The sequence below is a fragment of the Palaemon carinicauda genome, chromosome 26 (assembly GCF_036898095.1).
Source record: "Palaemon carinicauda isolate YSFRI2023 chromosome 26, ASM3689809v2, whole genome shotgun sequence".
Classification (NCBI taxonomy): domain Eukaryota; kingdom Metazoa; phylum Arthropoda; class Malacostraca; order Decapoda; family Palaemonidae; genus Palaemon; species Palaemon carinicauda.
The window spans coordinates 41,928,291-41,954,135 of NC_090750.1; the positions used below are offsets into that span (position 1 = coordinate 41,928,291).

A 25,845-nucleotide genomic window follows, 5' to 3' on the forward strand; every position below is an offset into this window, starting at 1 on the left:
CCTGCAGAGGTTCGAGGTCAGCTATGCAGAGACCAGGATGCTGCTTCCCCGTAGAGGGGATGATGAAGAAAGAAGTAAGGGACAGACATACTTCTTTCGTTCATGCAGACTAAAACCTGATAACAATGCCCTCAACCTTCTGCTACCTGTCCAAAAAGGAGCCTCAGGTTAGACCAGCTGTTGTGTAGCCACCACAGAGCGATAGAAAACGTATCGAGACTCCTGTGGGTCACGCCCTGCAGGAAGCGGGCTGCGAAGGTCATTAGACGCTTCCAGACTCCAGCTTGTAGCACCTGCGCCACAGAGTAGTATTACTCGAAGGCGAGGGACGTTGCGATGTATCCAACATCGTGCTGTAGGGCGACGTGACAGGGGAGGGTCTGGAGACAGGTCGAGATGAATGTCCTTGAGTCCGGGCTGAAGAGGTATACTGGTGACTCTCCCCCATGTCCTCCTTGTGCTCCCAAATCGGCTGCAACTGAGGACAAACTGCAGCTGTTCCCAGCGCTAACCTCTCGATTCCCTTACTAGCAAGAAAGAGAAGGTCTTGGGACATCAGATACAGAATGGAGACTCGAAATCTTGAATGAATCGGACTGAAGGGCCGGGACCCCCAGATTCTGAGTCTAGCCAACAACTCAGGAGCGAGCTTGAATGTTGCCTTCCCCTCTTCCTTAGAAAGGGGGGAGTCGTAAGAGACCAAGAAGATTGCTTACACACTGGCCGTGGCCAGAGTGAGCAGGAGACCCATTGCGGAATACAATCCGAGGCCTGTCGTAAAGGGTCTTGAGAAGATCTCTTAAAGGACTAAAAGTCCGAGCCATGCTCCAAGTTGGAGGTCTTCCTCCGACTAGGGCAGGGACGATCGTAGCTTCGCATGAGCGAGGATAGATCCAGCGGGCAGGAAAAAGTTATTCCTTTAAGCCTGAAGGTCAGGGAAAGGCTGAGCGACAGGCTTCATTGCCGAAAGCGGAAAGGAGTTTCCTCCCGCCGAAAGGCAATAAGACCGTTATTGCTGGAGAAGAGGCCTCAAGGGAAGAGGTATATCTCCCACGGCACCAACCACCTTAGACTCTTCACTTTGCCTGGGAGACCCCTGTGGATGACTATCGCAGATGACGCGACCTCCGTACCGCGACTGTAGCGGGTTCTCTCTTCTTGAGGAGGAGGCGTAGTGTCTCCAGGCATGAAGCCGAAGCGACGCCACGGTTCGGGAGAGATGTCGCAGTGTGGTTGCTTGAGTAGTCTGCGCCGTGGGAGAAGCTCTCCCGGGAGTTCCGTCAGGGGAAGCAGAGGGTCCAGAAACCGTTCTGCGCATAGTCCCAGTGGAGCTCTCCCATTGAAAGGTTGACAGACAAACTGGTCTTGTTGAGACCCATTGTCCACAGACAAAAAGGAGGGAAGACGCAGGCGTCGAAGTTGTCCCACCATCACCGGAATGCATCTTGCCAGAGACTGGGGGGGGGGAAGAATAGCGGAAGCTTGAGGTTCCAAGCTGTCGCGATCAGGTCCCCCAGACCAGTACTTGCTGGTTACCCAAGGTCAAAGACCCCCAGGTACACTCTCTCTACGAGGCTCTGCTCGGATAGTCTGAGAGAACATTCCCCTGCCTGGAATGAGAGAGCCGATGGTGGTATTGAGAGAATCTCAATCATCCCGGTATCTCTACTGCAAGATGTGAAGGTGTGAAAATGCGTCCCCTGCTGGTTAGAATACGCCAGAATCATGAAGTCGACGCGCACGGGGCGACTCGGCAGGAGCTGTAGGATCTGTAGAGGGGCCAGACTAAGGCCCCTAAGCCTGCCTGAATGATGGAGAGGTATCCTTCAGGTCTTGACCATAAGCCTGGACCGGAACATGCCCCCCCCCCCTTTCCTTTGACGAGGTCGAGAACAGCATCAAGAATGTGGGGAAAGGATGAGAATATCCACTACCATCAAGAGGCTCCATAGGTCAACACCCATTGCAGGTCTAATAGTTCCGCTGGTCCCATAGGGGCCAGGAAGTCCGGTTAAACATTGCCTGAAGCCACCGGAACTTGGATCGCCCCACATGGAACTTATCCTGAGGCGACCGTTGAGACTATAGACGGGTCAATGAGGAAAGGAGAACTAGGAAACGTTCCAAGATAGGGCTGAAAGCTCTGCTTGACTGAGAACAGGTACTGCGACTCTCCTCAGTCTTGCCACAGTCAACCGAAAGGAAGGCTCGGAGGATGTGGTAACAGAATCTGGCGTCCCCAGGTGGTCACCCATCCAAGTACCGACGTTGCTTAACCTCGCTGGACGGACGAGAAGCGGGGTTTCCAACGTGTTAAGGCCGTTGACTCAATATCATGGCTAGATACTCCAGATGTTGAGGCAGAGGAAGAGAAGGATCCAAGCAAAATACCATGAGCCCACACTCATGGTAAGCATCCGGAAGCTTGTCCCGGCGCTGAAGAAGGTCGAACCCGAGCCTACCGGAGTTGACCAGCCCTCCAAACAGCAGAGGAGGCGGAAGCCTGCACCTGAGCGGCCAAGAGGAAGGCAGAGAGAGTTCTCTGGGGAAACAAACCTGCTATGCCACGGCGGGATAGCCACACTGCATCATAAGCAGGAATACTTGCAGTCCAGGCTGAATTCGACGAGCACCCTGGAAGATGGATGGAATGGAAACTGAAAGTACCCGTCCTTCTGATCCAGGGTTTAAGGAGTCCTGTCGCCTCGTTACCAGTCTGATCGATTCTGCTGTTCTACGCTGGCCGAAGTTTGTTCGACAAACTTGATCAGGGCTGAGAGGTCGACTACGGACATCCCCTCTCAGATCCTTCCTTACAAGAAAGGATCGACTGAGGAGGCTGGGGGTGAAGCCGTCGATGATCCTAAGGAAGACCTTCGCCTAAGGTATGGATCATTCTGCCCAACCGGGCAACTCTGCTGACGCTATGGCATAGAGGTTCAGAGACACTGAATTCGCTGACAGAGACGGCAGGCGCGATATCCTTGGCTGATCACAGAGATTGTGCGGGAATGGGCATCGGGAAGCTGTCATTCGGATGAGTAACCTTAAGCATCCTCCCAGCGAAAAACCTGCAATCCTAGAGTTCGTGAACTCCTTTTAGCACTATGCCCCCCTGGGGGAGTCTCCCGTGCCATCTGTTCCTGACAGGAGGAAACTGCAATTGGACACCTTGTCCCAGTTGTCATAGCCGATAACTTAGGCCGACGTGGTTGAAAGAAAAGGGCGCTGGAGCCCGGCAGAGTCTGGAACAAAGCGCCTTGGAGGAGTGAAAACGGAAGTCGATTTCCTCCGCACAGCCGCTGTCTAAGTCTCTGTCCTTGGGCACAAACAAACTCTTCTCAAGGATGGAAGGGTGTCTGAGGTCGTCGACCTCCACAGATGAGACACCCGAAGGAAGCCCTCAGTCAGCGCGTCCAGATGGTACAACATCGAGCTTGTCTGCAAGTTAGATACTTAACGACGAAAGGCCAAGGTGCCTGAGCTCGAGAGGAGGAAAGTACCCATGATCTTCCTGTAGCTTTCTTGAACCAAACCTCGGGCCGTAACCGAGGAGGGAAAGAACTTGGTAAGCTCCCAGAGGAAGGGGTAAGCAGTCACCCCTTGTCCGATGGAGAAATCTCGAACGGAAAGCCCCCCCCGCCAAAAATCCTTCCTGGGAATGACGGGGAAGGGCTAACCTAGGTTCAGGAAAGAGGAGTGTTGCTCAGATCTCCCTTAAGTTTCTCCTATTCTTGCAAGTGCCATGCTCTGCGTTTACGGGGTGAGGCCGTGTTCTGGAAATACGCTCCAGAAGAACTCGCCAGGCTGGCCATGCTGCGAAAACCCCATTGGGAATCGTGGTCGCAATCGCCCTGAAGCTCGCGCGACGGTAATTCAAAGATTTTCGCGTGGGCGAACGTGGAAGCGCCCATGCGCGGTAACGCAAACGAAGGTGAGCGAAGGAGCGCAGAAGGAGGGCAGAAGGAGGGCGAGCGTGGTAAGAAGGGCGAGAGCTGGTGGTCGGCGAGCGACAACCCATAGACAAGCAATGGATACTGCAAGAAATAAGCCGACGTTTGTGCGAAGAAACACTGTAGGTTCGCGCGAAGAAACACTGTAGGTTCGCGCGAAGAAACACTGTAGGTTCGCGCGAAGAAACACTGTAGGTTCGCGCGAAGAAACACTGTAGGTTCGCGCGAAGAAACACTGTAGGTTCGCGCGAAGAAACACTGTAGGTTCGCGCGAAGAAACACTGTAGGTTCGCGCGAAGAAACACTGTAGGTTCGCGCGAAGAAACACTGTAGGTTGGCGCGAAGAAACACTGTAGGTTGGCGCGAAGAAACACTGTAGGTTGGCGCGAAGAAACACTGTAGGTTGGCGCGAAGAAACACTGTAGGTTGGCGCGAAGAAACACTGTAGGTTGGCGCGAAGAAACACTGTAGGTTGGCGCGAAGAAACACTGTAGGTTCGCGCGAAGAAACACTGTAGGTTCGCGCGAAGAAACACTGTAGGTTCGCGCGACGGAACACCATCCATCCGCGCGATGGAAAACCGTTGGTTCGCACGTGGGCGAACATTGGAGAGCATGGGCGCGGACGCGCATGAGCGTAGATGTGCAGGCATGTGGGCCTGTGGGCGCGCAGGCGAACGGTCGTGTGGGCGCACAGGCAAGCGGGCGCGCGGGCGAGCGGTCGTGAGGGTGGGCAGGTGGATGAGCGAGAGTCCGAGGTGGCGAACGCAAGCGTTAACGCGATGGCGAGGAAACGCGCTGCCGCGATGGCGAGGAAACGCGCTGTCGCGATGGCGAGGAAACGCGCTGCCGCGTGGGTGAGGAAGACCACTGGCGATATGGATCAACAAGCGATCGGTGGTGAGCTGGTGAGCGCTAACGCGCAGGTTGGCGATGGCGCGTTGTGTTAAGCAGGGTTTACACGGCCAAGCAGCTCGTCGAGCCCGGTTGTCGAACCTACTTGTAGAACGGCTCGAAGAGCTTTCAGACAGTACATCGAGCCTCAGTGTGCCTCGTGCTAAAACAACGTCAACATGTCTCTCGACCAGGACGATTTGATAGCCATTGCTTTAGCAGTGGCACTAAGAAGGAAAAAAAAAAAGATCAAAAGAGAGAAATTTTCATATACCACCTTGCTTGTTGCTTTAAAATTAGAGCCTGATGACTGGCGCAATTATTTGCGTATGGATGAAGACCCGTACATTGATCTACCGAATCGTTCAAGCCCTTTCATTACTATGAGGAAGGCCATAACTCCACATGAAAGACTGAGTGTACGCTATTCCTTTGTTTCTCGCTACTTTATTGGAATAGTTTTTTGATTTAACTTTCCATAAAGCTGGATGACCTCGATATGCATGTATGAAATCAAGTACGACTTCCTTCTCATTCTTACTTTCATTAATGGCAGCAATTATGCATTTCTTTGATGATGTTTCCTCTAGCAGGTTTGAATAACAACTGAGGTTCGATGCTCGACACCCGTTCACACGTTCACACCGCTCGTCAAACAATGTAGCTCCGCCCTTATGCCGACGCGATGGTCGAGCAGCATGCGCAGGTGAGCGATCGTGCGTTGGCGAGCAGTATGCGAAGGTGAGCGATGGCGAGCAGCATGCGCAGGAGGGCGGTCGCGCGATGGCGAGCAGCATGCGCAGGAGGGCGGTCGCGCGATGGCGAGCAGCATGCGCAGGAGGGCGGTCGCGCGATGGCGAGCAGCATGCGCAGGAGGGCGGTCGCGCGATGGCGAGCAGCATGCGCAGGAGGGCGGTCGCGCGATGGCGAGCAGCATGCGCAGGAGGGCGGTCGCGCGATGGCGAGCAGCATGCGCAGGAGGGCGGTCGCGCGATGGCGAGCAGCATGCGCAGGAGGGCGGTCGCGCGATGGCGAGCAGCATGCGCAGGAGGGCGGTCGCGCGATGGCGAGCAGCATGCGCAGGAGGGCGGTCGCGCGATGGCGAGCAGCATGCGCAGGAGGGCGGTCGCGCGATGGCGCGCAGCATGCGCAGTTGAGGGTCGCGCGATGGCGCGCAGCATGCGCAGTTGAGGGTCGCGCGATGGCGAGCAGCATGCGCAGTTGAGGGTCGCGCGATGGCGAGCAGCATGCGCAGTTGAGGGTCGCGCGATGGCGAGCAGCATGCGCAGTTGAGGGTCGCGCGATGGCGAGCAGCATGCGCAGTTGAGGGTCGCGCGATGGCGAGCAGCATGCGCAGTTGAGGGTCGCGCGATGGCGAGCAGCATGCGCAGTTGAGGGTCGCGCGATGGCGAGCAGCATGCGCAGTTGAGGGTCGCGCGATGGCGCGCAGCATGCGCAGTTGAGGGTCGCGCGATGGCCAGCAGCATGCGCAGTTGAGGGTCGCGCGATGGCGAGCAGCATGCGCAGTTGAGGGTCGCGCGATGGCGAGCAGCATGCGCAGTTGAGGGTCGCGCGATGGCGAGCAGCATGCGCAGTTGAGGGTCGCGCGATGGCGAGCAGCATGCGCAGTTGAGGGTCGCGCGATGGCGAGCAGCTTGCGCAGTTGAGGGTCGCCGATGGCGATCAGCATGCGCAGTTGAGGGTTGCGCGATGGCGATCAGCATGCGCGCGATGGCGATCAGCATGCGCGCGATGGCGATCAGCATGCGCGCGGTCGCGCGATGGCGATCAGCATGCGCGCGGTCGCGCGATGGCGATCAGCATGCGGGCGGTCGCGCGATGGCGATCAGCATGCGCGCGGTCGCGCGATGGCGATCAGCATGCGCGCGGTCGCGCGATGGCGATCCGCATGCGCGCGGTCGCGCGATGGCGATCAGCACGCGCAGGTAGGTGGGCGGTCGCGCGATGGCGATCAGCACGCGCAGGTAGGTGGGCGGTCGCGCGATGGCGATCAGCATGCGCAGGTGGGCGGTCGCGCGATGGCGATCAGCATGCGCAGGTGGGCGGTCGCGCGATGGCGATCAGCATGCGCAGGTGGGCGGTCGCGCGATGGCGATCAGCATGCGCAGGTGGGCGGTCGCGCGATGGCGATCAGCATGCGCAGGTGGGCGGTCGCGCGATGGCGAGCAGCATCCGCCAGGTAGACTATAGCGCGATGGCGATCAGCATCCGCCAGGTAGACTATAGCGCGATGACGATCAGCATCCGCAGTTGAGGGTCGCGCGATGGCGATCAGCATCCGCAGTCGAGGGTCGCGCGATGGCGATCAGCATCCGCAGTCGAGGGTCGCGCGATGGCGAGCAGCATCCGCAGTCGAGGGTCGCGCGATGGCGAGCAGCATCCGCAGTCGAGGGTCGCGCGATGGCGAGCAGCATCCGCAGTCGAGGGTCGCGCGATGGCGAGCAGCATCCGCAGTCGAGGGTCGCGCGATGGCGAGCAGCATCCGCAGTCGAGGGTCGCGCGATGGCGAGCAGCATCCGCAGTCGAGGGTCGCGCGATGGCGAGCAGCATCCGCAGTCGAGGGTCGCGCGATGGCGAGCAGCATCCGCAGTCGAGGGTCGCGCGATGGCGAGCAGCATCCGCAGTCGAGGGTCGCGCGATGGCGAGCAGCATCCGCAGTCGAGGGTCGCGCGATGGCGAGCAGCATCCGCAGTCGAGGGTCGCGCGATGGCGAGCAGCATCCGCAGTCGAGGGTCGCGCGATGGCGAGCAGCATCCGCAGTCGAGGGTCGCGCGATGGCGAGCAGCATCCGCAGTCGAGGGTCGCGCGATGGCGAGCAGCATCCGCAGTCGAGGGTCGCGCGATGGCGAGCAGCATCCGCAGTCGAGGGTCGCGCGATGGCGAGCAGCATCCGCAGTCGAGGGTCGCGCGATGGCGAGCAGCATCCGCAGTCGAGGGTCGCGCGATGGCGAGCAGCATCCGCAGTCGAGGGTCGCGCGATGCCGATCAGCATGCGCAGGTGGGCGGTCGCGCGATGGCGAGCAGCATCCGCCAGGTAGACTATAGCGCGATGGCGATCAGCATCCGCAGTTGAGGGTCGCGCGATGGCGATCAGCATCCGCAGTTGAGGGTCGCGCGATGGCGAGCAGCATCCGCAGTTGAGGGTCGCGCGATGGCGAGCAGCATCCGCAGTTGAGGGTCGCGCGATGGCGAGCAGCATCCGCAGTTGAGGGTCGCGCGATGGCGAGCAGCATCCGCAGTTGAGGGTCGCGCGATGGCGAGCAGCATCCGCAGTTGAGGGTCGCGCGATGGCGAGCAGCATCCGCAGTTGAGGGTCGCGCGATGGCGAGCAGCATCCGCAGTTGAGGGTCGCGCGATGGCGAGCAGCATCCGCAGTTGAGGGTCGCGCGATGGCGAGCAGCATCCGCAGTTGAGGGTCGCGCGATGGCGAGCAGCATCCGCAGTTGAGGGTCGCGCGATGGCGAGCAGCATCCGCAGTTGAGGGTCGCGCGATGGCGAGCAGCATCCGCAGTTGAGGGTCGCGCGATGGCGAGCAGCATCCGCAGTTGAGGGTCGCGCGATGGCGAGCAGCATCCGCAGTTGAGGGTCGCGCGATGGCGAGCAGCATCCGCAGTTGAGGGTCGCGCGATGGCGAGCAGCATCCGCAGTTGAGGGTCGCGCGATGGCGAGCAGCATCCGCAGTTGAGGGTCGCGCGATGGCGAGCAGCATCCGCAGTTGAGGGTCGCGCGATGGCGAGCAGCATCCGCAGTTGAGGGTCGCGCGATGGCGAGCAGCATCCGCAGTTGAGGGTCGCGCGATGGCGAGCAGCATCCGCAGTTGAGGGTCGCGCGATGGCGAGCAGCATCCGCAGTTGAGGGTCGCGCGATGGCGAGCAGCATCCGCAGTTGAGGGTCGCGCGATGGCGAGCAGCATCCGCAGTTGAGGGTCGCGCGATGGCGAGCAGCATCCGCAGTTGAGGGTCGCGCGATGGCGAGCAGCATCCGCAGTTGAGGGTCGCGCGATGGCGAGCAGCATCCGCAGTTGAGGGTCGCGCGATGGCGAGCAGCATCCGCAGTTGAGGGTCGCGCGATGGCGAGCAGCATCCGCAGTTGAGGGTCGCGCGATGGCGAGCAGCATCCGCAGTTGAGGGTCGCGCGATGGCGAGCAGCATCCGCAGTTGAGGGTCACGCGATGGCGAGCAGCATCCGCAGTTGAGGGTCGCGCGATGGCGAGCAGCATCCGCAGTTGAGGGTCGCGCGATGGCGAGCAGCATCCGCAGTTGAGGGTCCCGCGATGGCGAGCAGCATCCGCAGTTGAGGGTCGCGCGATGGCGAGCAGCATCCGCAGTTGAGGGTCCCGCGATGGCGAGCAGCATCCGCAGTTGAGGGTCGCGCGATGGCGAGCAGCATCCGCAGTTGAGGGTCCCGCGATGGCGAGCAGCATCCGCAGTTGAGGGTCGCGCGATGGCGAGCAGCATCCGCAGTTGAGGGTCCCGCGATGGCGAGCAGCATCCGCAGTTGAGGGTCGCGCGATGGCGAGCAGCATCCGCAGTTGAGGGTCCCGCGATGGCGAGCAGCATCCGCAGTTGAGGGTCCCGCGATGGCGAGCAGCATCCGCAGTTGAGGGTCCCGCGATGGCGAGCAGCATCCGCAGTTGAGGGTCCCGCGATGGCGAGCAGCATCCGCAGTTGAGGGTCCCGCGATGGCGAGCAGCATCCGCAGTTGAGGGTCCCGCGATGGCGAGCAGCATCCGCAGTTGAGGGTCCCGCGATGGCGAGCAGCATCCGCAGTTGAGGGTCGCGCGATGGCGAGCAGCATCCGCAGTTGAGGGTCGCGCGATGGCGATCAGCATGTGCAGGTGAGCTAGTAGCTGGCGAACCATGTTCCTTCAGAAGTGTTGGAGAACGTTGGTGTGCCGGCTGTAACACATGCGGGCGATCCGGAGATCGCCGAGAGACAGGTAATCGCTGGCGAGCTGATGATCGCTGACGAGCAGAAGGCTACGCGTGGAAGCCTGCGTATAGAAGAAGAGTCCTTGACCCCGACCTGAACCGAAGTTCTAGATCGCGAGGGCGAACGTGGGCGCACAGGGCGCATAACAGGAACCAACAGGAACAGCAGAGATGATCATCATGAAAGCGCTGACGAACAGGAGAGCGCTGATGAGCAGAAGAGCGCCTGTGCGCTAACACTGAGCAGGAGCAGGAGAGAACACAGCAGAAGGGCGCGCAGGGAAACCCTGACACGCAAGGGAAGAACCCCCGTGGGAGGCAACCCTTTGCCCCAAAGGGATCGTTGTCCGCCGGGAGACTGATGTCCGTCGGAAGACCGCTGTCCGTCAGGAAGACCGTTGTCCGTCGGGAAGACCGTTGCCCGTCGGAAGACGAGATCAGACTGCTGTCCATCTGCACCAAGGCGGAAGATCGAGAAAAAGGAGTTGTAGGCTGCAAATGGAGATTCAAAAAGGCGCCTCAAGCACCCTTATAGGGAGATGAGAGGCCCTTACGACGAGGCGGACGATGGGCCTTACGGCGAGGGAGGCCAACAGCAACAGCAACAGAAGAAACCTCCGAAGAGGAGTCTCTATGAGTGTACTCTCTCGCGAATTAAAGAGAAACACTTCGTAGAAGAGACTGGTCAGTCAGTGACCTAAAAGGAGCAATCCTCCGAAGAGGAACTCCTGCAGTTGCCCAGCCCCTTGAGCGAAACTGCAGGTGTGACCGCTCAGCACCAAGAGCATAGTTGCACGAAAAAAAGGCAAGAGAAGAACCCCCCAAAAAGGGAAAAACTCAAGCCTGGACAGGAAAAACTTCCCTCGGAAGGAAAGTTACCCGCCCAAGGAGGCAAGCCTCCTGAGAGTTCTAAAATGAACTGGAGAGCTGTCCGTCGTCACGGGAGTACTTCCAGTAGAAGGAGACACGCCCCTGACGAAAATACAAGGGGGGAGGCAGCAACAGCCGAATCCCCAGGACTCAACAAGACAGCTCACACCGTTGCCATATTACGGAAACAAACTAGATCGGTAACTGTAAAAAAATAAAACAAATAATATTAGTACACATTCATTCCCCCGGGAAAGCTCTGAAGAGGAATCCCGAGGGAAAGGAAACAAGAATTACACAACAGGCACGTGCCCTCACAACCACTTACACTCACGGAAGGAGAGCTGTAACCAAAACAGAATTATGATATTTTGATTATAAAATAAATTTTTGAATATACTTACCCGGTGAATATATAATAGCAGACGTCTCCGACGGCTCGACAGAGTTCAAAAACTCGCGAGCGATCGCCATGAAGGTAGCGGGTGTGCCCACCAGCGCCGACTATCGGCCAGATACCGCATATACATGTAAACAGCTCCAGTTCTTCTCATCCCGCTGGGTCTCTATCGGGGAGGAAGGGAGGGGGCCTTTAATTTATATATTCACCGGGTAAGTATATTCAAAAATTTATTTTATAATCAAAATATCATTTTTAAATATTAAACTTAGCCGGTGAATATATATTAGCTGATTCACACCCATGGTGATGGGTAGAGACCAGTATTAATACAGTTTACGGCGTATATGCTTAGAGTTTTTGACAGTTATATCATAACAAACCCCAAATAAATATAGGTACCTAGTAGGGAAGCTGACTCTAACGATTACTCTGCCTTGTTAGTCCGCTTTCCTCACAAAGCCCAGCCATCCTCTTAGGATGCTGAAAGACTCCCAGGAGCTGAAGTATCCAGGGCGACAACCCATACAACAGGACCTCATCAAAACCCATAATCTGGGCGCTCTCAAGAAATGACATTTGACCACCCGCCAAATCAAAAAGGATGCGAAAGGCTTCTTAGCCTTCCGTACAACCCAATTAAAAACATTTCAAGAGAAGATTAAAAGGATATTGGAATTAAGGGAATGTAGTGGTAGAACCCTTACCCACTACTGCACTCGCTGCAACGAATGGACCCAGTGTGTAGCAGTCCTCATAAAGAGTCTGGACATCTTTTCCTCATAAAGAGTCTGGACATCTTTTAAGTAAAATGACGCGAATACCGACTTGCTTTTCCAAACGGTCACGTCCATAATACTTCGCAGAGATCTGTTTTGCTTAAAGGCCACAGAAGTTGCTATAGCTCTTACTTCGTGCGTCTTAACCTTAAGCAAGCAACGATCTTTTTCACTCAAGTGAGAATGAGCCTCTCGGATTAAAAATCTAATAAAATATGACAGAGTATTCTTTGACATAGGCAATGAAGGCTTCTTAACTGAGCACCACAAAGCCTCAGATCCACCTCGTAAGGATTTAGTCCGAGCTAAATAAAACTTCAGAGCTCTAACTGGACACAGCACTCTTTCAAGCTCGTTGCCTACGATCTCTGACAGGCAAGGTATATCAAATGACTTAGGCCAAGGACGAGAAGGCAGTTCATTTTTGGCCAAGAAAACCAAGCTGAAGTGAACATGTGGCTTTATCTGTAGAAAAGCCGATGTTCCTACTGAAGGCATGGATCTCACTGACCCTTTTAGCCGAAGCCAAGCACACTAAGAAAAGCGTCTTGAGGGTGAGAGCCTTCAGGGAGGCTGAATGTAATGGCTCAAACCTGTCGGACATTAGGAACCTTAGGACCACGTCTAAGTTCCATCCAGGAGTTGCCATACGACGCTCCTTAGAGGTCTCGAAGGACTTAAGGAGATCTTGGAGATCTTGATTATTGGACAGATCTAAGCCTCTATGTCTGAACACAGACGCCAACATGCTCCTGTAGTCCTTAATAGTGGGCGCCGAGAGGGAGCGAACATTTCTCAGATGTAGGAGAAAGTCTGCAATTTGGGCTACAGAGGTACTGGAAGAGGAAATGGATGATGACTTGCACCAGTCTCTAAAGACTTCCCACTTCAACTGATAGACCTTGATGGTAGATGCTCTCCTAGCTCTCGCAATCGTTCTGGCTGCCCCCTTCGAAAATCCTCGAGCTCTTGAGAGTCTTTCGATAGTCTGAAGGCAGTCAGACGAAGCGCGGGGAGGCTTTGATGAAGACTCCTTACGTGGGGCTGCCGTAAGAGATCCATCCTTAAAGGTAGACTCCTTGGAACGTCTACCAGCCATTGAAGTACCTCTGTTACTCACTCTCTCGCGGGCCAGAGTGGAGCAACCAATGTCAACCTGGTCCCTTCGTGAGAGGTGAACTTCTACAGCACCTTGTCTAGGATCTTGAAAGGTGGAAAGGCATAAACGTCCAGGTGAGACCAGTCCAGCAGGAAAGCGTCTATGTGAGCTGCCTCTGGATCTGGAACTGGAAAGCAGTAAGTCGAGAGCCTCTTTGTCAGAGAGAGTAGCAAAAAGATCTATGGTGGGTAGACCCCATGTCATCCATAGCTTCTCGCACACAGTCTTATGCAACGTCCACTCCATGGAGAAGACTTGTCCTCTTCTGCTGAGGCCGTCCGCCAAGACATTCATTTCTGCACAAATCTCGCCAAAGGAGAGATGTTACTGCCTTAAAAGGAGTTCCTTCTGATCCGTGGATCAAAGAACCGAGCCTTCCAGACTGTCCAGTGGAGCTCCCTAACCCAAATCCGTTGCATCTGAAAACAACACATGGTTTGGGTTCTTGATCGCAAGAGAAAGACCTTCTCGAAGTCTGATGTTGCTGTCCCACCAAGTCAGACATCTCTAGACTGAGTTGGAGATTGGGAAAGAGATACTCACTAAGCCCTTCTCCTTGTTCCAATGTTTTAGGTGAAATAGGAAAGGGCATAGGTTGAGTCTCCCCAGAGAGATAAACTACTCCAGCGATGAAAGAGTTCCCACGAGGCTAGTTCAAACTCTTACAGAGCAACTGTTTTTCTCTTGCAAGTGAAGGACTTTAAACAGAGCTTGTTCCATTCTTGCGGGAGACGAAAAGGGCCGAAAAATCAGACACTGTATCTCCATTCCCAAAAAAAGAATAGTCTGGGATGGGATACTGTAAGTTACGACTTCTCTACGTTCACTATGAGACCTAGCTCCTTGGTTAGGTCTAATGTCCATTAGAGGCTCTCCAGACAGCGATATAATGACGAACGCCCTGATTAGCCAGTCGTCAAAATAAAGGGAGGCTCTGAATCCTCAAAAAATGTAGAAAGCTTGCTACATTTTGCAAGGGCCTTGTAAAAACAAGAGGAGCAGGAATGAGGTCGGAGTACATTGCTCGACAGTGGTACATTACTTTCCCGTCCACAAACCTCAGATGTAGTTGAAAGTTTGGATGAATCGGGATGTGGAAGTATGCATCCTGAAGGTCGAGAGAGACCATCCAGTCGCCTTCCCTTAATGCTGTCAAGACAGCTTGGTAGTCTTCATCGTGAAGTTTGTCTTGACAATGAACACATTGAGCGCACTTACATCTTAAGTACTCCTGCAGTGAACGTGGCTGCCAGATCATTGGAGCCATCCCTGATAGTCTTGTTCCTGCAGAGAACGTGGCTGTCAGATCATTGGAGCCATCCCTGATAGCCTTGTTTATGCATGACATAATTGTACAGCAAAACTTCAAACGCTCGAAAAACTCCTAACAGGAGATGGTCTAGCTCTGAAGCCGACCATAAAATCTTGGAGCGTCTCATGGCCAGGCGCCAGGGAGAGTCTATGAGGCTTGAGAAGTCTCTCTGGGCAGAGGCATGAACTCCCAAGCCGAGAACTTCTCCCGTGTCATACCAGACGCTCGCTCTATAAGCCAGTTTAAAAGGAGGGAAAGCAAAGGCTGTCTCCCCCAAACTCCTCCTGGTGATCAACCAGTCGCCTAGCAAACGTAAAGCTCTCTTAGAAGAGCGAGAGAGCACTAGCTTAGAAAACAACGGCTTCGAAGTAGCTAGGCCTAGTGTAAACTCTGACGTTTAGGCGAACGAGGAGCAGCAGTTACAAAATGGTCCGGACAAAGATCCTTAAAAATCAGCATGATTTATTTAAAGTCCATAGAGGGCTGAGCAGCTTTAGGCTCCTCTCCGTCTGACAGAGTCCCCAAGGGAATATCAGTAGGAGGGGGATCAGCAACTTCCTCATCTGAAGGAACCTCGTCCGACAATTGCCGAGTCTCAAGCTAGGGAGAGACCTGCCGTGGTGGCAATGCTTGACAAGCAGAGTCCACACGCAAAGGAGCATCAGTAGCAGTCAAGGACGCTACGTCATGTAACTGCTTAAAGGACTGACCAGCAACAACAACAGGTGCGGGAGGACGCTCGACGTCAAGTCGAGACTGCCTTGACTGCCTAGATAGAGCAGTTAAAACAACTCTTGACTGCGGTGCTTGACGTTCAACGTCAAAACAAGGCAACTGAGCTGGTTGGCGAACGTCCTGAACGTCAACACGAGACTGCGGCAGCGGCTGAACGTCAACACGAGGCTGCGGCAGCGGCTGAACGTCAACACGAGGCTGCGGCAGCGGCTGAAAGTCAACACGAGGCTGCGGCAGCGGCTGAAAGTCAACACGGGACTGCAGCGAGTGAGGATCCAAGTCACGTGACTGACGTGACAAACTACCGACATCACGTTTCATAACGTCAAAAGGACGAGTAAATGCTCATTTGGGCGGCTGACGGCCAGAGTCTCGTTTAGTGTAACGGCGACTCGAAAGCGAAGGTTCATCGTGAACCTGCTCAACGTCATACTTCTCCATAAGGGAGGCAAGCTTAGTCTGCATGTCCTGCAGGACAACCCATTTAGGATCAACAAGAGTCGGAACGGGCCGAGACGACGGTAACGTCTGTGTTGGCAAAACATTGCCTTTACCGCGACCTTCGGACCCCGTGTTACGCTTGCGTTTAATAGGCGAACCGTCTTCCGACGACTGCCAAGGGTCAGAGCTGTCCCCATGGCTACAGCCAGGACGCTGGACCTGTCCTGATGGGACTGACTTCCGCTTTAAGGGTCTAGAAACTTTGCTCCAAGGTTTCTTTTGCGAGAAGCCTTCGGATAACGAGGAGAAAAACAGCCTCGCTCGTCTTATGGTAGGGGCGATCTTGCTAGACACGCCCGAAACCATAGAGGGAACGTTTGTTCGTTGATTAAAGCCTCTCGTCCCCATAAGTCCTACGACATTACTTCTCCCTGGTAGCATGGGAGGCTGAAAGAGGTCTCGGACTAGGTGAACGACAAGCACGAACAGACGAACCCTCGGTCGCAACACTAAAAAACACTTTGCGCAATTATCACTTTATCACTACGATTTTCTGTTTTTGCACTTCACTGAAATCGTATTTTTCAATAATTTCACATTAGGCATGAATAAAACTGATTTCTACCTGAAGCACGCAATTCTCCCCTACATCAAAAGGTTATAATTGCGAAATGAGCACATTAGTACAAGCAAAAATCAGTAAACATATATATCGAATAAAACGGAAATATATAAAATTAAAAGGATCAGTGACTGGGGAGGAGACTAAACACTAGTTCATTAAAAACTACGTTTTCAATCTCTCACCGTACAGGGCCTTGGGAAGAGAATAAAAACTAAAAACGTTTTATTCTTTCTCCCCATACAGAGACTTGGGACGAGAGTAAAAAACTGAAACGAGAACCACGTTACTCGCTTGGGACGAGAATAAAGATCGGAACGTTCTCTCTTCCTCTCTTGATTTCACACAGAAGAGAAAAGCCCACTCACCCTTCATCAATAAACAGGTTATTTGACCAAAGGAAAAAACTGAAAGGACTAAGAAATTGAAAATTAACAAGTTCCTTTAAATTAGTATTTAAAATACTTCAGTTTGAAAGAAGAATGAACAAAACGTCAAAATCGATTTACTCTTTCTGCAAAGTGAAACCGTGATTCTCTCTTTCTCTATCGTAACGATAGAGCGCAAACTGCGTAGCATAAATAAACCAAACGTTAGTTCATCTTTGAAACAGCACGAAGACTATTCAAAGAAAATCTTTCATAAAATATCTACTAAAAAATATTCATTTCATAACTCTTACAGAGCAAATGATTTAAACTTAACGAAAATAAAAGTTGAATGGGCTCAACGTTGTTTAACTTCGGTTTCCAAGTTAGGACCGCCTACTCTCGGACTAGGGGAGGAATAGGTAAGGCCGCATATAAGCAAAACATAAAATTTATCTTGATGCTTAGTATAAATGGAAAGCTAATCGAAGAGGCCTAATAAAGGCGGGTGAGATATAAAATATATAGAGGAAAATCTATAATTAACCACAACAATTTATAACGTGATAAGATAATTGCTAAAAGCCTAAAACACACTTCCGTACACTAAGGGAAGGGTCGGCCATTTTTATTCTATGGAAAAAACCAGAGATAAAAGAGCAAGGGCAAAACACTTTTACTCTCCTTTCAAAAGCATTTCTTTTGAGGATAGTATTGAATAATCCAACACGGCGAAAGCAATAAAACCAAAACCAAGTAGCCTACTTCACCAATTCGGTAGAAAACTCGAGGTCATAATAGCGAGTGGAATCGACTTGTCGATGAAACCGACAGAGAAGAACTGGAGCTGTTTACATGTATATGCGGTATCTGGCCGATAGTCGGCGCTGGTGGGCACACCCACTACCTTCATGGCGATCGCTCGCGAGTTTTTGAATTCTGTCGAGCCGTCGGAGACGTCAGCTATTATATATTCACCGGCTATGTTTAATATTTAAAAATAACAATTATAATTATGTAACTATGTAATTATGTAATTTAAAAATGAATGAACACTAAAGAAAGAACGAAAACCCCGAAAGGAATCGTTCTACAAGCTGAAAAACAAAAAACAACTACAATTAGATTCATAACTAATTAAGACAAACATACGGCGTAGCAACCCCCCACACGGAAAGGAAGCTACAAGGGCGTAGTAACACGTAGTAAAAGGGTGAACGACCTCAAGAGAGAGAGAGAGAGAAAGACATAAGTCAAACTCGATCGCCACCCATAAAATTACGCCGTGGTGGCCTAACTGCCGAGGACTCCACGTAGATATCGTACACTACACACACAACTCTGAAAAGGAAACTTACTTATTTCTATACTCAAATATATATACAAACATGAAAACATGTTTACATATATATTGAGTAAATGAAAAGTAAGCGATTAAGTAAAGACAAAACAAACAATGGCTGCCAAGAGAGGACCAAGACAGAGACGTCTGTCACAGTCCGAGCCAAAAGTGAAAGTGAGCATTCATCTGTGTGTGTGGGGGGGGGGGGGGGGGTTTAGCTAGCTACCACTCCCCTACCCCCCCCCCCCCCCGCTAACTAGCGCGGGGGTAATACACCCTCGTTAAATTCTAATGGCTCGCCATTTCAGCTGCGCTAAAGGTAACCCCTCTGTAAATAGCGTGGTTTGTATTTCGGTTACGGAACAAATAGGTTTTACTGTAATTCGCTCCTCTTATTCACTTAGTCAACTACACAGTATGTCAGCAATTACCATTAAATATTCAAGGTGTACTGATAAATTTTGTATGTTTTCATTGGTTACGATTGACTACTACTGTATTAGGCAAATTTGAGTTAGGGAAGTTGGCAAAAATAAATTTTAGTATAAAGGGGCAGCCCCTGACGTGGCATAAAAACCCGGAAGTTCAATGCCAAGAACACTTTAATAGGTTTTAATTTGCTTCTCTTCTTCATTTAGTCTACTACACAGTATGTAATCAATTATTATTAAACATTCAGGGTGTACTGATAAACTTTGAACATTTTTATCAGTCACCATAGACTACTACTGTAATAAGCTAATTGGAGGGAACTTGGCTGAAAACAATTTCAGTATAAAAGTGCAAAATCTGGTGTGGCGTAAAAACTCGTAAGTTCAATGCCCAGAACATTGAAAGAGGTTTACCTTCGCGGTATTATTGTACTGTATTACAGGGCAATGTAACCTAGGAAAAAACTACCTTTTTCTATAGAAAAAAATCCGATCTTTTCGAAAATGACACTCGTTCCCATCGCAAATGAATAGTTTCAGAAATATATATGCAGTATATCTATATCCTACGATAATGGGGGACCCCCAGTGGAAACTCAGGGTTTTGGGTGGGGAAAACATACTGGGGAAACAGTATATAATGGTAAAACAAGCCTTTTCTTCTCTATACATTACCTTCTTGAATGTATAATAAACTGAGGAAAAGACAAAACAGTATAGGAGGATAAACTTTGGAGGCGCCGTTGTAACGGCTATGTCTCATAAAAAAATACGGTAATATTGAGCTGCGCAATCTAACATTGGCAATGTTAGTGTGGCATGCTAACATTAGCAGTGTTTTTCATTTATTTTTTGTCATTCTACTTGCCGGTTGTAGTCGCTCTTGTTCGTTCGTTTGTACATACTGTAGTAGGTTTTGACCTTCTGCGCAAAAACCCCTCCTCACTGCGCATAGACTCCTCCTCCACCAATAGAATTTCTTCTTCTCTAGTCGTCAAATTTAAATATTCGACTTCACCCGTTTTATTCAAGTATATGACTTGATCCAGTACAACTATACCATCCCTTTTATGCAATACCCTTGTATTACTCGTTTTATTATCCGATACCTTATAAAATTCTAATTTTATATTCCCATTAAATATTATTTATAATACACTCCATTTTATCTTGCTATATTACTTTTATACATTTTGTTATTACCTTGTCACGCCCAGATTTCGCATAAATACTTGCTCTGAACTAGTTTCCCATTCTGGTTCATTCATGTTTACTCTCTAGACTCCGTTGCTTTTCCGTTAACCAATCACGAACCCATAGGTATGGAAAGTTTGCACATTAGGGTTCATATTTCCCTACCCGCCCCCCTTCCAACAAACCCTTTTCCGTGGAAACCTTTGTCCAAGTCAGGTCTTTGTTAGTTCAAGTGACATCTTTTTGCATATTTTACGTTGGAAGTTTTAGAAACTTGTAACGATTGCAGTAATCCATACTTGAGAGTCTTTCGGTGAATTCTAATGTTGATAATTTTCTTAAATCTCGTAATGTAATAGCCCAACGTTTACAGTGTTCCAAGTGCAGTACTAAACTAAGACAAAGAAGTTAAGACGCCACAGACTCACAGTCACAACACCCCGGTGACCCACAAGTTTCGTCGTCGCGGTCATAAAAGCAAGTCATTCATTTCTTTAATTTTATATATTTGCAGGTAGAACCTTGGATATGGGTTGTGACCTGGGAAGGGGTCCGGGGCCTTGCCCCCTGCTAGGGGGTTGTGACCTGGGAACTTTTAGGTTAGGTTAGGTGGGTTTGTTAGGTTCTGTACCCTTTTGTACCTTTTAATGTATTGTGTAAGGGGTATATGGAAAAATGCTTTAAAATACACATGCTAATATTATCGTAGCATTGCTAATGTTAGCAATGGCAGTGTAACATTGGTAACGTTGCGTAACATTGTTAATGTTAGGTTCGCAGTACATACATTCTTGACGAGTGAAGTGACACGGAAATGGAACAAGTCATTATATCTAAACATTTTAACAGAAAATATATAACAAGAGACCTAATATTTAAACATTTCAACAGAAAATATATGTTTTCCAGTGAAAAATAACGTGATTTAGCCGGTTTTCACCTTCATTTCAGTCGTAATGAAGGACCTAAAGGGAGCAATTGAATTTAAGAAGAAACTAAAGACATTACTTTTCACAAGATCATATGATTTGGAAGATGCTACAATCAAAGAATTGTATAAGTTATAATGAAAATGTTTCGTTAGATGATTAATATGGACCCGCCCGAGAAGTAGTTCACTCGACTTCAGTGGAGGGTTGGATTTAAACCCAAAGCAAAACAAGTAAACAAGTAACAAGTAAAGTAATAACAGCAACCAGTTTGGCTACTAAAAGTCAGTAGAACTGGTTGTGCAGATTGTTTACGGTTGAAATTCGGTCAAATTACGTTATTTACTACAGGAAAACATATATTTTCTGTTTGAAATGAGAATCTGTAATACAGTAAAACTTTACCCGTTGTACTATATCACAGGGCAATGTAACCTAGGGAAAAAAAAAACTACCTTTTCCAATAGAAAAAATTCCGCTCTCATCGAAAATGACACAAGTTCCCGACGTAAATGAATAGTTTCAGAAATATATCTATATCGTAATATTTCCTATGCTTATAATAACCTTCTAGACTATAACTTTAAGTCTTACCTTTGCAAATAGGTACGTTCAAGTCTTCTCTAACGACACCAAAAATACACGCATCCGATATAGTGAGAGAGAACACCTTAAGAAGGGAATGGCAATACTGTACTGTAATTACCAAAGACTATATACTGAAGGAAGATAGGAAGGCTCAAAATATGAATATTATTACACTAGTTGGCAATTTCAAAGTTAATACAATAGTTTGACCGCTCAGTATTCAGATGGCGTTGTAGGTATACATCGTCTGTCGTCTGTTTGTTTATATTCAGAATTTGACAGTTGACACAAACGAAATCATGGCGCCAGCAATGAATTAGTCACACAGTGTGTTTTTTGCAATAAACGAAAAGAAACTGATCCCCATTAGGTGTTTCACAGGTTCCCTAAGGACAAAGAACGGTGAGTACTAATAGTATAATACATGAAATATGTGCTACTAATGAGTAAGCCCCACTGATATTGGATATAAGAGTAAGGCTAGGCATCCGCAATAGGCCTACACTTTTCTCAAACTTTTTTTTTTATTTTTTCATAAAGCTATTGAAATATTGTATTTCTCGGGAGCTGGCATATTTGGCGTTAGGAACATGTTTAGTGGTATGTATTATATTTAACTTACCCGTGTATGAATATTTCAGCATGTTTGCACACCTGAGTAGCATTACAGGAGTATACTGCTTCAGCATGTTATTTTGTCAGTGTTCCTTGATTTTTTTTCTATTTCCCAAATAAAGACTAACAGTTTACAGTATTTGTAAACTGTATTTGTTTGCATTTGTATTTTCATGAACATTGAATGTGTGTTTACTGTATGTTCTTTCTGTTTGCATACTTTCTTTGTCTTATGTTTGCACGATGTATTCAATTGATGAAGAAATCCTTTATTTAGTGTTATGTTTTCTCATATAATTATATTAGAGTTTATTTGCATGTAATTCATGACACAATTTTAGCTTGCTTGTATGTTATTTATTTTTTTTACAATTTCATATGTGCAATATTATTTAGTTATTTTTTCTTATGTATAGTTTATTAAAGTTCCTTTGATGTGATTTATCTTTCATTTTTGGTTGGCTTGTATGCTACCTTATTCCTATTTCCAACCACCTTTTGATTATTTTTATGCGTGATTCAATTTAGTGAGTTATTTTATTCCCTTTGTTTGTATATCTATACATTCATTAGTTTATATTACTAAAGAGTATACATGAGTGCATCATGCATTTCCGTTTCAATAAAAAAAAAATTACAATTGTGCTTAATATACACCTAATATTATTCTACAATGGCCTACAAACTACAACAAATGTATGCCTAGACATCACATATGACTAAGTATAACAAATCAGATATACAGTATGTTTTACTTTATTCAAACGTGATATTGTATAGAGTATTTAAAACGGATTTTGAGCGAAGCGAAAAATCTATTTTTGGGTGAGATAGCCATGGCGTCCTGATGGAAGGTTCCTGTTTGGTAGCTTCCTTGGGTATAAGACTACTAAGATATTCCCAGAGAATTTAACCACAGGTTATCACAGAATTCTAACTTCTGGAGCGAGTATCTCAAAGGTTTCCCTTTAAGACATCGTAATACAACAGGGGACACGCATGTCTGAACGTGCCACATAGCTATCTCCACCCCGAACAGAGTTAATGCTTCGGTGTGTAAGGGCTGAGAATAGCTGGGAGCCGTTCCACAGCTAATCTCACTCGTGGCTACTACTGATACTCGAGACGTAAACAAACGGACGCCATTGCTCTAATGACGTCACGCGCGTCTTTATCCTGGCGCCAGTTGCTGCCCATCACCATGATACAATTGTGTAGGGTGGGAACAAACTGAACGAAGTAGTAGGGAGGGTCCATCAGGACGCCATGGCTATCTCACCCAAAAATAGATTTTTCGCTTCGCTCAAAATCCGTTTTTTGGGCTCAAGCCATGGCGTCCTGATGGAAGAGTACCAGAGAATCAATGTATCGTGGTAGATTTTCCCCCAGAGTTAAGTGCCTAGGCATTGACAAAACAGCAAAGTAATCTTAGGTAAGAACCATAGGAACGAAGTATCCTGCCCCCCATTGGTAGGAAGTTCCCATGGGCTATGCCGACGTCAAAGTGGTATTGAAGGGCTATTCATCTTGACAGAAGAACTTTTAAGAACTTAGAGATGAAGCAGAATGTTTGATATTTGTATAGGAACATTCTGAAGTAGGCCAGTGGTGGTTGGGCACTGTGTATAGAGTTCATCTCCTGATTATCAGAAGTAAGTATTCGTGTAGGAACCTTACTGAGACAAGGTGAATATAATTTAGGATTAGACATCTTAAATTCTTCATGACCATAAGGAGGAATAAATAAAACTATGACAGTATGTATTTCATAGTAAGTAGGAGCTGAAAGAGACGCATAAGTAATAAAATAGAAATTTTATTTCACAATGCAGAAATTAAATAATTTACAGCAAAAGTAAAGTTCATTTACAGTAATAATAATGTACATAGAAATAAAGGCTTGCTCTTGAATCTGAAAAGGAATTTCAGGATTAGTAGGTACTCGTTCTCGAGGAACGCAAGTCTTTAAACAACACATCATGCTCAAGGCATGCGGCACTTGTGTGACACTATGACATTTCACCTGGGATAAGAACAGTTATAAAAGCACTAAGTGTTTTTAGACATCACTATGAATCACTCGAGGGTCAACATAGGCACCCGAAGAGTTAGAGTCCCAAGTAACTCACTGTTCTACGCAGAGTTAGGTGCAGGTTTCATAACACTACCTGCGGCTACCACAAAATGTTTGATTTCGTGCACTTGTTTCGCATAATGTTTAAAGAAAACTCGCGAGGACTTCCAGCCCGTAAAGTTTTTAAGGCTCTCAAAGTCTATGCTCTGAAAGAAGTTCAGAGAAGATGCCACTTTTCTAGGATCATGACCAGCGGGTGTACTGTTCGGATCCGCTCTGCGAATGAAGTAGGTGATTTTCGCTCTTAATTGTTTCAGTGACAGGTCGCTGCCCGATGTTTCTCCTTTGAAGAGTTGGCCTCCACCAAAGTTCGAAGTTCTGCGAAGATAGACCTTGAGACTCTCTACTGGACATAGAGAGACATCCTCCTTCAGGGGGCATATTCTCCAAGGGCCCCATCTTTTGGTGGGTAATTCATTTTTGGCGAGAAACGTCGGATCAGGGGAGAGGGTCACTTCTCCTGAATCAGCAAACAGGATGTGTCCCTCTTCTCTTGATAATGCCACTATTTCGCTGACTCGAGCTCCCGAGGCGAGAGCAAATAAAAATATAACTTTCTGAGTCAGATCCTTGAGGGGGCATGAATCATTGTCCAAGTTGGAGGCGAAATGGAGCACCTTGTCTAGTGACCAGGAGATCGGTTTCGGAGGGGGTGCTGGGCGTAGGCGAGCACATGCTTTTGGTAATTTGTTAAAGATGTCGTTGGACAGATCAATTTGGAAAGCATATAGAATTGGTCTAGTCAAAGACGATTTGCAGGTTGAAATCGTATTGGCTGCTAGTCCTTGTCCATGAAGGTGAATGAAGAAGGACATACAGAAATCAATGGTGATTTCTTTAGGATTTTTTGCTTTAACAAAGGAGACCCATTTCCTCCAGGATGATTCATATTGCCGTCTCGTGGATTCGGTCTTGTATTCCTCTAGGAAGTCTAGACTTTTCTTCGAGATCCCAAACCTCTTCTTTGCGGCAAGGGAGAGAAAATCATGAGATGAAGGTCCTTGATTTTCGATGATGAAGCGAAGACAGTCGACTTCTGTACTTGTTGAGAGAGAACTGGGCCCGGGAGAGGGATCAGCTTGGGCTGCAGCTCCGGGACCAGGGGGTACCAGTTGCTCCGGGGCCACTTGGGAGCCACTAGGGCCGCTGTCCCTTTGAAGGTTCTCAGTTTGGAGAGGACTTTCAACAGAAGGTTGGTGGGAGGGAACAGGTATATCTTGGACCATCTGTTCCAGTCCAGTGACATGGCGTCCACCGCTTCTGCTTTGGGGTCCTCGTACGGGGCTACGTACAGAGGAAGTTGATTGTTGTCGCTCGTTGCAAAGAGATCTATCTGAAGTTCTGGGACTTGATGAGAGATGAAGGAGAATGATCTTGCGTCTAGAGACCATTCCGACTCTATCGGGTTTGTCCGAGATAGAGCATCCGCTGTCACGTTGCGGAATCCTTGTAGGTGAACTGCAGAAAGGTGCCACTTCTTCTTCTCCGCCAGACGGAAGATTGGGAGAAGCACCTGATTTATCTGGGGCGATCTTGAGCCTTGGCGATTGAGACAACGAACTACCACCGAGTTGTCTAGGGTTAGACGGATGTGGATCGAGGGCGGCGGGGATAACTTCTTCAGAGTAAGAAGGACCGCCATGGCCTCCAAGATGTTTATGTGGAACGTCTTGAATAGTGGAGACCAGGTCCCTTGAGCTTGTTTCAGGTGGGAGTGACCTCCCCAGCCCTCCAGTGAGGCATCCGTGTGGATGTTGAGTGATGGAGGAGGGTGTTGGAGAGGAATGGACCTTTTCAGGGCCTTTGCTTCCGACCACGGCTTTAGGAGGCGTCGAAGTCTGTTTGGAAGCCGTCTCTTGAGGTCTCTTCGAGCGATGGATGCCGATCGTCTCCAGACTCCCGCGGCATCCTTTAGCTGTGCGCGAAGCACTGGGTTTGTCACTGAGGCGAATTGTAGAGAGCCTAGAACTCGTTCCTGCTGTCGTCTTGAAATGCGTTTGGATTTCAGTAGTCGCTTGACAGACCCTGCTATTTCCTTCCTTTTCTTCTGGGGGATGGAAAGGCGGTGTGACTGAAGATTCCAGTGGATTCCCAGCCACTGAAACTTCTGAGCTGGAGAGAGGCGAGA

The 25,845-nt window shown here is 49.5% G+C and overlaps 1 long non-coding RNA gene across 1 annotated transcript in view; it reads right to left on the reverse strand.

The window, feature by feature from the left end:
• Positions 1-21,073, reverse strand: part of LOC137619509 (uncharacterized) — a 93,327-nt gene extending 72,254 nt beyond the window's left edge. The window contains exon 1 of the long non-coding RNA XR_011039916.1: positions 20,975-21,073. This is a non-coding gene — a long non-coding RNA (uncharacterized lncRNA). The remainder of the gene's footprint in view (positions 1-20,974) is intronic.
• Between the last annotated feature and the right edge of the window lie 4,772 nt (positions 21,074-25,845).